The following is a 12,026-nucleotide window of genomic DNA, read 5'->3' as shown; positions in this document are numbered from 1 at the left end:
ACAGATAAGCTGCACAGTATCCCAAATTTCCTTAGCAGTTTGGCTGTTGATGACATTGTCAAACATATCTTGATCCAGGCCATTAAACAGAATGTTCATGGCTTTCTTGTCCTTGTGGACCTCTTCAATATCTTCAACAGTCCATTCTGCCTTTGGCTTGGGAATAGACTGTCCAACAGCAACTGTTGCAGTAGCAGCTGTGGCCACCTTGTGGGATGTGAGGACCATTTTCAATGCAGTTGATGTAGCTTTCATCTTGAGAGAGAAGATGTAAATGCATCTTCACCTTCCAGTGATGATAGTTATCTCTTTCCAGGATTGGAATCTTTACACCAATATCCTTCTTACTCATGATGTTAGCAGAATAGATCTTTAAACTCTTTGTATGTTAAGAGCTTGCTCTGATACCAATTGTTATTCCCAGTGGACTAACAATGAGATTTACAGAAGGGGGGTTGAATGTAAATCTCAAAACTTTTTCAAGTTTTGAGCAGTTTCTAAGGCTAAGTGTTTTGAGAACAATGTGTGAATTGCTTGAAGCTAATACAGACAGATATATATTCAAACACAAATGTAAAGAACAAAAGAACTTAAAAACTTTTCTGGTGGATTTGTTGTTCCACCAGAGATGTGTTATTTCAGAAAATCTGTGATTCAAAGAATTAAATCACAGCTGCTTCCTAGTACAAACTAGATGATTTTCTCTCTGGATTTTCTAAACAGCTCTGGAAAATTCATATCTAATTACTAGCTGCTACTTGGTATATATCACCAAGTTTACAAGTGAAGACAAAACTGTAAAATACAATTAAAAAGGCTCTTCACATGTTTCTTCTTCATTTCTCTATCCAATGCAATTAGGATATCTGTGAATCTTTGAATACTTCCTTGTTTGCACCAGAATGGAAATGCTGCATTTTCTTGATTCCTCCTAGAGGCTTCCACATTCCAGTTTGTCTCTGTCAACCCATGTGCCTCTGTCAGCTTATGAATTGTCACTATCAACTGCTAATGAACTAAGCATCCGTTGAAGCTTTCATCCGTTGATGCCTTATCCGTTGAGGCTTTATCCGTTGAAGCTTTATCCGTTGATGCATTATCAGTTGAAGTCTTTATCCGTTGAAGCACTTATCCGTTGATGGATATTATCCGTTGAAGCATTAGAGACATCCGTTGAAGCTTTGTTTCTTATCCGTTGAAGGTCTTCAATATCAGTTGATACTTCTTCACTTATACAAAATTACAAGGCATGAAATATTTACAATTAGCCCTCCTATTTGCATATCCACTAGTAGTCAACATGACTGATATTTCCTACAACATCTAAGAATTACAACTTGAATCCAGAGAATGAAATGTGCTACAATACTAAACTTATTGCTAAGTAAAGCTACTCCTTCAACGGATAGCCAAGATGGTCTTATCCGTTGAGGCTACAAACACTAGATTTCTACTTAAGTGTTTTGTTTAACTTATCATCAAACTAATACACATATTCCTAACATCTACGAACAATATTTAAAATCAACGAAAATCTTTAAAATTCATGAATTATTATCAATACTTTAACATCTCAATTATCTCAATTAAATACATCTCTCCTTACATAATCAGAATAAAAATGGTAACAAACTACAAACTAAACATTGTCCAGGGACCAAAAGAGCATACAAGAGATTTCAAAATTATTTTAAATGTTTGTTACTGTAAAATAGTTTGCAGGTGCGAGTATACATCTGTTTCTCTAGGTTATCTTTTTCCCTGCCTTTTAGATGTGAAGCATAGTAATTGAATGAAAGAAATTTTTGATTTTTCAATTTTAATTCGGTTCAATATTTTACCGATTTCAATTCGATTTCAGTTTTGTTTCGATTTTTTGCTCAGTCATAATTAAAGAAGTCCTGAACGCTGAGTAAACTTAATATGATTTCGAAACTACCAATTGATTAGAATTGAATACTACTACCTTTTAAGTGTATTATATATTCCTTAACAAGGTACCTCAACTTAATGTGATAACGGGGCTTGATTCCTTACAAAGATTTGTCAGGGACCAAATCTGTAACAAACAATCTTTCAGCCTTGGATGATCATTTAAATGGTCACGACTAGAAATAAGGTTTATTATGGATTGCGATACAGATAAGTTATCCCTAATATCGTTGTAAGTGTATGTATAAGTGTTCAGGTGTATAAAAATTTAAGTGCACGTTGACCTAATCTGTCCCCTGGCAGTATATATTGCGCATGGAGACTCGACTGTATTTTAATATTTTTTTAAAGTATAATATTGTAAATAATTTTTTAATAAAAATTTGTTATCTAAAGTTTAATATAAAAAAAAATTATAAAAATACTTTATATTCACCTTAAATACATGTCTGATATTGAAAAAAATTTGTATACAATTAGAAATAGAGTACTGTTTATGAATCAACTTGTTTTGTCCAGCATGCGCATGAGAGAACTGCTGTTTATCTGATGCAATCATACTAATGTGTTACAGACGTCAGAATGATTTGTATTGTGAGTGTTCTGTGATGAGTGATTAATTAGAAAAAATTACACCAAAAAAATAGGGGGATATACAAACCATGAATACATGATAAATTGTGTTGATCAAAGGGGTACAAGGACAATTGGTTCTACTTTTACATACCGGCGGATAAGAAAAAGAAGAACAAATTGGAACATTTTGCAAAGATAGATAACAGACACTAATTAAGTTATGTCTACATAGCAAATTGAAGAAAGAAAATTGCGAAGGTGGGTTAAATACAAGGGGTGGATAGCTTTCTGTACTGAAGAATTCCTTTGTACAAAGCTTGCCAATTCCCAGGCATCGACCCTTCCTCCAAATGTCCATGCTTACCCCTTGACCTTGACCTACCACTGCTGCTTCTCATTTTCTTGTTTTCAATCTCATTAATTTGCCTATCCCTATTCGAAAATCTAACTCTCTTCTTCGTTTCATCTTTTCCAGACCCTGCATGTCCAATTCCAAAACACTAAGGTTTAGTGTCTAATATTTACCACAACATATATATGTCAACTACTGTATAAGTTTGTATATTTAATGATTGAATGCTTTTGAACTGGTCATGCTCATGCAGCCACTAAAATTTGCAACTAGAAGAGATGGGTACAATTCAAATTGAAGTTTATTTTCACTTTACTGCAGATTTTATCAATGGAAATTTTGACTACAAACAGTGAAACATATGTAATTTTGTTTCTGTTTCCTTAAAAGAATTTCAAATTATCATTCTGGAAGTAGTTCTATATATAATACTCTATTTAATCCTAAAATAGAAAAATCAGTTTATTTTTTAACTAAGTAATAATAAATTAAATGAATTCTACAAGCCCTTCTTGACTTTATTATAATTTAGACTAACATATACTCCGATTATAATAACCTTGATCGGATCAATCTAATTGTCTTCATGTATAAATTTCTCATCTTGGAATAATCATCGAGTAATCTCATTTCTCATCATCTTGGAGTAATCATACACTCATCCTAGACTTTTTATGACCAAAGCTTTTTTTAAGAAGGTCCAAGGTTTCTTACTTATAACAACCGTGAAGGAACAAAAATAACAAATTCTAGTGCAAAATGCAGCAACCTTATTTCTTACTTCTTACGTTAGATCAGATCACATGGTAAAAAAAACAAATGGTTAATCTTAAAATTACCTAGTTCAGTTTCAATCTTCTCCATGAATTCAGAGAGGAGGCGCTTATGAACTTGAAGAGAGAGAAACACTATGCTTCCCGAAACTGCAATCACGGCCACCAATCCAGCTCCCGTAGAATCATCCATCTCTCTCCCTCTATATTTTCTCTAGCTGTATATATAGAATGTAAAGATTATGTTGAGATCAAAGAATGGTCTGATCAAAAAGTATAAAGTTGAACATTTTATTAAGGTCTGAAGATGACCGCAAGAGCGACATCACAATAAAGAATGGGAGGAAACAAGTGAGAAAAAATGTTCATGCATTTCAAGAAAAATGAATGTATGGAAGGAATATAATTATGTGATCAAAAGGTAATTGGTTTGTATTGCATATTATAGAGTTTTTGGCGGAGACTCCAATGGTATTTTACTTTGTTTTCTTTGTGAATGCACCATCAAATGCTCATTGACTCTCTCATTGACCTCATATACTAAGTCGTTACAAAATAGCAACGCAAGGTTCATATGAACATTCGTTTACTAATCTTTTTAATCTGTATATTGATCTCAAGTCTCAACTAAATTAATGATTAACTAGTTAGTAATGTAGCACGGTTTGAAATTAAAAATAATATCAAAATTATTATTTATATAAAATTGAACTTGATAATTAATACGGAATCAAGATTAAAATATAATAAATAAATGCTTTTAATTTATGTAGTTTAAAAAAATTAAAGTTAAGTGTAATTCTAGAATTTTTACATTATAGTTCTAGGTATGCACCTATTTATTTACTTATATAAATCTAATATGTTAAGTTTTACTAATATCAATATAAAAGTCAACCGACAATTGAATGTCTACTAACAAATAAAAATTGAATTAAAAACAAAATTTACAGAGAGTAGAAGTAAATTTGTGTTACTTGAGATTTAATTACATAATTTTTTTAAAATATTTGTATAATTTTCTAGTGAGTATAAAATTTTGGTATTTGAGTACTTTAAAAAAACATGATTTCACTTATTTATATATAGATAGTTGATTACCCGTACGAAAAACTGGCACTGATTGAAATTAATATACTAATATAAAATATTAAATTGATACTTGAAAAAAAATAGTTATGTGATTAAAAAAATCGAATAACTTATGAAATTTCCTAGTATATTCTAGTTCTCGTAAATACTACTTCTGCATTATTTTAATAGATATAAAAATCTAACATATTAGTTTTGTTTTTGTGAAATGAATTGTATATTTATCTTATGAACGAAATATTTGTTATTTTAGATAATTTAATATTAATTAATATTAATTGATAATTATTTTATAATTAAAATTTTCAATATAGTTTATTTAATATTACTTAATTATTGATAAAAATTATTTTTCAAATTAAAAGTAAATAGATGTTATTATACTTAATTTAATTATTTAATATAATCTAAATAAAATCCATAAATTAGTTACTGCTAAAAAAGATTTTTAACTTAAAAGTAAATAATTGTTGTGATGAACAGTAACAAATACAATCGTTAAATTAATAATTTTCGGTTTAAAAGTTAATAATTGCTATTAAAATTATTTATTATTACTTAATTATTTTGAAAATGATATTATCCAATTATAAGTAAATTGACAGTAGAATGGAAACTAACTAATAGAAAATAAGATTTACAATGAACATAATTCAATTTTGTTAATTTACCTAGTATTTAGTAGTTTTCCAAATTAAAAATAAATTTATGTTATTTTACTTAATTTAACGCAATTTAATAAAATTTTGATATAATTCATAAATTCGATCGCTTAAAATACTTTTGTTTAATAAAATTAAATAGAAGATTGAATAAATAGTGATTAATAAAAATAAAGTTTATAGAAAATAGAAATTGATTTATATTAAAAATAAAGTTTATAGAGAATAGAAGTGCCAAAATTTGATAATTTGGTTATATTTAAAATCAAATTATATGTGATTTCCCTTATTAATAATATTGATTCTTTTAAAATTCAATGTCATATTTGTTTTGACCATATTTATTAAATATTTTGAAATTGATAAATAATTCGATTAACTTTTTAAGACTTTCTCTTTTTTTGTAACTTAGTTTTATAGAACAGGCACTCGGCAATTTTTTTAATGATGAATACATGTAAATGAGTTAGTATAGTTATAAAATTAATAATATTTATTAATAAACAAATCATAAGTATTAATTTTGGTTTAACCCATTTTTGATATCACTAACTTTTAGTTTCATTTCTCATGTATATCTTATAATTTATAATTTTACTTGTGTATGTCTTTTAATCTTATTAAAATTTGATTATATCTTATATTTCTATTAAATTTGGTTTTATTTTTATTTATTATACTTCTACATATATTATAATTTATTAAATTTGATTTTATTTTGATTTCAACCTCTTGACATTAACTTTTGTATTCCTAATTTTCTTCTTTATTACTAATTCAATATATTAGATGCACTATAACAATCATAAATATATATTCTTTTAGTTTTTTCGAATCATATACTGCTTTTAATATAATAATTAGAATTGTATATTTTTATTATACTTCGTGATAACCAACCTAATTTTATATATTAATATACATAAAGTAACATACTCCTATTTATAAATATATTGTTTTAGCTGTTTCGATTTAATATAATTAGTAGAATTCTATTTTAAATAAACTTTTTGATTTCTAAGCATCATTAACTTATTCTTCTTTAAATTCTATACGACTTTTAATATTATATGTATCATTTTACTCGCTTTTTAATTACAATTCTTATATTGATTTCAATTCAGTAATTATATTTCTGATATGACTTAATAGTTATATTTTAATGGAATAATAAAATTTTAAAATTGTATTATTGTTATAATCATTTTGTTTATTATAAATAATAAACTTTATTAATAAGTGAAACACTCTTTAAGTGGTGCTTTGTTTTCGCTTATTTTTGGTTTTTTCAACTTTTGTTTTCACCTTTTTTTAATTTTATTATAACTTTGAATGTATAAATTTTAATATTATTGTACTTTTATTTGACTTATAATATTATACGTGTTATTTTACCCGTTTTTTAATTGCAATTTTTATATTAATTTCAACGAAGTAATCCTATTTCACATATGACTCAATAGTATATTTAATAAAATAATAAAATATTTAAAATCGTATAATAATTATAATCATTTTATTAAACTCATAACACAAATATCGTACTTTAATTAATAAGTAAAACCCTTTTTTAAATGGTCACAAATTTAATATCACCTTATTTTTGTTTGACCTATATTTTGATTAAACTCCAATCATCCTATTTCTAATACAACACTATATTATTTTATTTTTAATGAAATATAACTAAATTGTTGAAATCTTGTTACAATTATTCCCATTTTTATTTCAGCTCGATAATCCTATTTCTGATGTGACTCTATAACTCAATAGTATTTTTAAGTGAAATAATAAAATCGTTGATATTATTATAATCTTTTTCATTATAATTCTAACGCAAAATATGTATTTATCACATGTATATTACATTTTTTTTACTTTTCTTAATATAATTGTAAATAAATAAATAAATTAACAATAACTATAATTACTGATTTGTTCTCACCTTTATTTTACCTCTAGATTCATATATTTTGTATAGTTGTAGATTGTTTTTCAATAAATTTATATGATTATTAGAATTATATTATAATTGTAATTTTTTTAATAATCAATTATACTGTTAAATAATATATTGAGATAATTATGGTGATGTATAAGAAAAAAAATGCATGGATTACCCAATTTTAAATCCGGATACCCGAAAATACATATTAGCGTGAAATAGTGGTTAAAAAAGCGGTCAACTAATGCGTACTATTTTGTTTGAACTATACACATATTTCTTATGCGTGATCACTCCATTAGAGTTTTGAGTTTACTAAATACGAATGTTCAACGTACGTATCATATTAAATAAAATTATGAAAACATGCACATGTTCGGCATATTTATACCTAGATATATATAAAATATACATTTTCGTGATGTATATTCAATACACGTATTATCCACGTTCGTGTTTAATGAATATCTTGGAAAATATTTCCCACCACGAAATAGTTTGGATAGTTTGGACGGGGTTTTGTAATTAAATTAGAAATTTTTGACATAACATCTAAATTATTATTATTTTTAAAAATTATTTAAATAAATTAACTTGATACGTGATTTGGACGAGTTATGAACTAGTATTTAATAATACACGTGTGCTCTAACCTCTAATTAATTAAACCATATATTCTATTATAATCTAACCACGGAGATCTAATGTAGTTGTTTAATTAACATGTTCAAACTTTTATTCCTTTTATTTCCATGTTAATTCATAGATTAATTTGCATTTTGCATTTCAAAATTTTGGCTAAATCTCAATTCAGGTTTAATATTTTAAACTAAAACCATTTGCACCCCAAAATTTGCGAACGCCGTCAATAAGTATCCTATTACGTTAAGTCAGACATTAACGTTATTGTTATAGAGGTATTTCTGGTAATGTATATATTTTCAAAAAAAACTATGCAAACTTAAATTACAGTTTGCATCCCATATTTTATCTTTAATCTCATTTTAGGTCTATAACTTTATATTATAATAGTTTCAATCCCACAATTATTTTAAGTAAATAAATAAATTTATCTAAAATAATTCAATTTCCTTTTTTCAAGTTTGGATATAATTTAAAATAAAATATAATAAGTCGAAGTATTATTTTCCCTCTATCCCACCCAATTCTTTACATTGGGCGACGGGGGCTCGACACGCATTTTAAAACTCTTCTGAAATATAGTTGCCTCAATTTTTTTTTAAATTCTTTTCTTCTAAATAAAAATTTAATTTTCAATTTTTTATACAAAAAAAGAAAATTTTAAAAATCGGTTATGGTACTATATTTGTAGTAGCCTCAATTATGAGACGGAAGGAGTATTATATTAAAAAAAAGAGTAAATAATCATTAGCTAAATAAAATAAGCGTAATGAGAATAATTAAAGATAGTCTCATTCTAATACTTGAAATTATTTTAAACGGTCAAGATTATTAATATTATATGATATCTAATTGTACAATACTTAAAATATAAAGTAATATCGTATTATAAATTCTTAAAATTTTGTGTGAGTCATAAAATTTTATAAATTGACTTTTAAAACTTAATATACAACCAAAATAGTAAAAATTCCGCGTTAAAAAATCATATAAACTGTACCAAATTAACTACTGGTCCAGTTTTAAAATCCTAATGTGAATATAAAAATAATACAACTCGATTATTTTTGATAATTTGAAATTACCATTATTTTTAGATAACATAAATTACAAAACTGTAGGATGCAAAGTAAAATTTGAGAAAAATTATTCGATACAAACTGAAATATAAAATGTTATCGAAAATGTCCTTTTGAATATTAACGTTAACGTCTGAGTTCGTCAAAATCAGCAAAGGGATGGAAAAAATTACCATTTTTAAATTTAGGATATAAACTGTTAAAATTAAAAATAATAATACTAAAATGAGATTAAAGCAAAATTTTGGAATGTAAAATATTAATTAGTCTAATTCGTAATACTGCAGGGGTTGAAGTGGGACTTCCTCAACTCAAATGCACGTCATTACAATAACCACGCCTTTGTTCGGTATGACCCGATGTTTAATTTTTAAAATTAAAAGACATGTTCAAGATGGTTGAAATCTGGTCTGTTATAATTTAATTGAAAGAAATTAGAATATATTATATGCTGTAGTGCAGCATATATTATATGCAAGTAGTGCAGCAAAACAACTAATCACATGAGCTCAAAAAAAAAACTAATCACATGAGCTCAGTAATAAATTAAGTATTCACGTTATCTGTAATTTGGTGCCGTAACGTGAAAGTTAAATATGCTTAGATCATCTTCGTTCGCGTTGCTTGTATCTAAGCCTGCACTCGGTTAATTATCAGGGTCAAGACTTTTCCTCATTTCACTATTATAAAATTTAATTTAATCTCAATCATTTTTTTGCTAAATAATTCAATCTTATCTGTTCCAATCAAATTTTTCAGTCAAATTAGAAAATTAATATTAATAAGACGTCCAAATCAACTATCATGAATTAATTAAATCAATTATGAGATAATTTAAATATCATAGACATAAAAATATATATATATATAGGGGCAGACTATTGTGAGAACACACTAGAGTACACTACACCACTAATAATACAACATCTAAAATAATTAAAATAGACCGAACAACTGTTGTGCACCTTTTGAAAAGGTAACAGAATTGTTCTTACCTTTCTCGAATAAAAAGTATTAACTTAAAATCTGAGCGATGCACGAATCCCACATATTTTTTTAATAATATATATATATATTTAAAATTATATTAAATTTAATTTTTAATTTTGTTCATTTATATATATTCATAACTTTTTAGAACATTTAAACTTATTTAAACTGATAGAATTGGTAAGGGGGGAATATTATTATAACAAAATTATTATTTTATTGAGGGTAAAAATATAATGTCTTCATTATGTTGGGACCTTAAAAAAAATATTATTTTAACATGATGATCACTTAATCGATTAACTATAACTCTATAAAAGATATTTGAAAAAGATAATATTACTAATTGAACGATATAGTTTTATTGATAATTCTATGTGTATTTTTAAAAAAATAATATTTATGTTTTAATTAAAATTTGATTTTTAAGTTCGTATCAATAGTATACGAATTATACTTAATTAATATTAATTTGATTTATCTCGGATCAATGGTTTACATTATTTTATTTTATTTCAATGCTCAATACAGTGACCAAATCAAACTAATTATTTTTAGTTTATTTTTTTAGAGTCCGGATCAATGTGATAATTTTGTTTTAGATTGAATAATTAGTATATATGATTTTATTTTTGTTGGTCGAATTGTATTTTATTTTAGTTTTGTGTTAGTCTAAATCAATTGTATAATGTATTTTTTATCATGTATAAGTAAAATATATTATTTTGTTTATCAAAGTTCATTTGTATAATTTTTTAGGGGGTAATAATATTATTTTTATCTTAACCCAAGTCACATTATATATCAACTACTCCTTAAATTATATTTAGCTCCTTAAATTTAATTTAGCTCGAAGTAATAAATTAGAATAATATAAAACTCGATATGAATTAAAATTTAAATTGGTTGAAGAAATTGAATTTAATATAATTATAATGATATAGAGTTCGATATAAAATAAAATTGAAATTAGTAAGGCAATATAGCAAGTTGACTTCAATATCATTTAAAATTGGAATTGATCGACCCAGTAATTATAATTATATAATTAAATAAGGGCAATTAAGTAATTTCAGTAAGTAGTGACCAACCAACTACCAAAATTTTAATTTTCCGTCTATTATAATATTGTATAGATAGATAGTACTGTATAAATTATCAACTGAATCATGATTTATATATACTAGTTTAAAACCCGTGCGATGCACGGATCGCACGGATTTTTTTTAATATTATAATATTTTAAAAAAATTATGAATTCAATTTTTAATTTTGTTCATTTAAATTTTAAATGATATGACTTCATAATAATTATATTAGCAGACGTATATGTTCATAACTTTTTAGAACATTTAAACTTATTTAAAGTGGTAGCATTGGTAAGGAGGGAAATTTTATTATAACGAGATTATTATTTTATTGAAGGTAAAATATATTATCTTCATTATATTGGAACCTTAAAAAATATTATTTTAGCATGTTGATTACTTAATCGATTAACAGTAATTTTATAAAAGATATTTGAAAAAGACAATATCATTGATTGAATGATATAATTTTATTGATAATTCAATGTATTTTAAAAAAATAATATTTATGTTTTAATTAAAATTTAATTTTTAGTTCACATCAATAGGATACGAATTATACTTAGTCTAATACCAAATCAAACTAATTATTTTTAGTTCAATTTTTTTAAGTGTGGATTAATAAAATAATTTTATTTTAGACTGAATAATTAGTATATATTATTTTTTTGTTGGTCGAATTGCATTTTTATTTTAGTTTTGTGTGAGTCTCATTCAATTGTATAATGTATTTTTTATCCTAGATAAATAAAACATATTATTTTGTTTATCCAAGTTCATTTGTATAATTTTTTAGGAGAACTAATAATATTATTTTTTCTTAGCCGATTCACATGATATATCACTAAATCTTAATAATTATATTAGTTTGGCTTATTAATTTAGCCCCAAGTAA

General features: G+C 25.3%; 1 long non-coding RNA gene across 1 annotated transcript; it reads right to left on the bottom strand.

Moving 5' to 3' along the window:
- Nucleotides 1-2,576: 2,576 nt before the first annotated feature.
- On the bottom strand, nt 2,577-4,154 carry LOC141716784 (uncharacterized). Its single transcript, XR_012573354.1, has 2 exons — nt 3,700-4,154; nt 2,577-2,986 (listed from the first exon to the last, which is right to left on the bottom strand). It is a non-coding gene; the product is annotated as an uncharacterized LOC141716784 (long non-coding RNA).
- Between the last annotated feature and the right edge of the window lie 7,872 nt (nt 4,155-12,026).

Source organism: Apium graveolens, chromosome 4, assembly GCF_009905375.1.
Source record: "Apium graveolens cultivar Ventura chromosome 4, ASM990537v1, whole genome shotgun sequence".
Taxonomy (NCBI): domain Eukaryota; kingdom Viridiplantae; phylum Streptophyta; class Magnoliopsida; order Apiales; family Apiaceae; genus Apium; species Apium graveolens.
Note: the sequence above shows the minus strand (reverse complement) of the source record. Positions and strands in the feature narration are given on the sequence as shown.